We start from the raw sequence: 1,956 nt of genomic DNA, 5'->3' as shown, positions 1-1,956 counted from the left end.
CACCGTCTGTCCTATTTTTATCGGTGCAAATTGTTAATATTATGTATGTTTAGATGTCTCATAAAAACTTAAATGGCGTTTATTAATCAGATGTGTGTGCGTCGTGAATACGCTATTGTATAAAAAATCACGTTCAAGATACATCATATACTTCAGTAACACTGATCTACTTTATCACCCGAAACACTCAAGGGAAAGAAAAAAACAACAAAAATAGCCATTTACTACGATGCCTCACAACTAATTTTGTTACATGGCTGTTTGAGACGTTCCAGTTCAAAATAACGGGGTGTAAAGACAAGCGTTAGGCCATTTGTCAGATTAGATGGTTATCAAGCCTTTTGTTTACCTGTGAACCGAGATGCGAGCGTTCCCTCCAGCTGAACCCATGACTCCATTAAGGACTTAAACCTGTTATGAGAATCCATTGCGTAATAATTAAGTTCATCTGTCATATATAGAGTTGTGTTTATAACACTTTCGATCATCTTCATATAGTGATGACTACCTCCGCATTTCGTCTAACATCATGATAAAAAAACACGTATATCATTGTAACATGAAATGGTTATATAGACTGACTTATTGATAGAGTAAACTAAATTTTATATTACATAATTGCACTAATTCGTATTGGATTTTCAGTGTTTTTAAAACATTGTTTGTTCACGGTTGTAGTTGTATCTCTGTTTTGACATTTTTATTCTGAGCTTTGATTAAAGTAACAAAGCATAACGATGCATCCCTATGGCTAAATATTAAAGATAATTTGATTTAAAGATAAAATTCTCTTTCGCCCTTATATAGTGCGTAGTAAATACTATAGTGCGTAGTAATTTGCTGATTTTGCGATTAGGGGGGCAATATCCCCATACCATCCACAGGCAACCGGTGCTGACGTTCTTATATTTCATATCGCCAGGCACTGACACTTCTGCGAGCACACCACACGTTCACAAGTATGTGTGTCTGTACGCATGCATGTATTGCTGTTTAGACAATTAGACATAAGTCATCATGGAATCGTTATATTGAAAACATTTTACCGATTACCCGTGCGTACCATATAAAGCGACGTAAAGACACTAACGATTATGTCACAGAAGACCCTAATCACACCAATAATCAAAAATCCTCAAAAATAAAATGTGTAACCAGCCACTGCCTTCGCACCCACGTAATAGGCTGAGGCGCTACCACCCCTGTCTTGAGGTATTGTCTCACTAATGAGCTCCCGTGACCCCATGACCTCTGATTGACCTGACCTGTCTGTCACAGCAACTGTCACATCCTAACCCTTATTCCTCAGGTCTCCGTGACAAGTGTTCCTGTCTTTAATGAAAAATAACGGCATATTTGCTGAGATATAAGAATAGTTAGTCTGATGGATCGTTAGATTTAACAGTATGTTAGAATAAGTAAAGTCTTTATATATCGGAGGCGATAAGATATGTAAATTGCTGAAGACAGACATCTAATGAATTAACTGTAATATTGTAAACAACATTGTGATGATTCAAAAAGATCATAATAAACTTAACTGTAGGATTTCTCATTCGTGGGAACAATAATAAAAGATGTATATATTTTGTGTACACTCTTTACATGATAGGCCCTTAAATCTGTTATATAATATTTTGTTGCTGATATATTTTCTATATTATATGTTAACTATAAGAATAGTTTAAACCATTAAAATCTGTGTTAATAATATTTCTCGTGACCATACCGAAACCAAAGGAATTTCAATGTCGGGTTAAATAATGATCTTTTTATCTAAACGTAAACCTTTTACGCGTGCATACTTTTTTGGTCAGATAACATTCAGAATTTCTAGAAGGTAATATATCTATATCTACACGGAAACGGAGACGTAAACCAGATTTCCATACTGGTCGAAGAGTAGAAATACCTGATATTCACGTTATCGTCTCCCCTGTCAAGTTTCCAAACCGA

Source organism: Penaeus monodon, chromosome 21 (assembly GCF_015228065.2).
Source record: "Penaeus monodon isolate SGIC_2016 chromosome 21, NSTDA_Pmon_1, whole genome shotgun sequence".
In the NCBI taxonomy this organism is placed as follows: Eukaryota; Metazoa; Arthropoda; class Malacostraca; order Decapoda; family Penaeidae; genus Penaeus; species Penaeus monodon.
Note: the sequence above shows the minus strand (reverse complement) of the source record.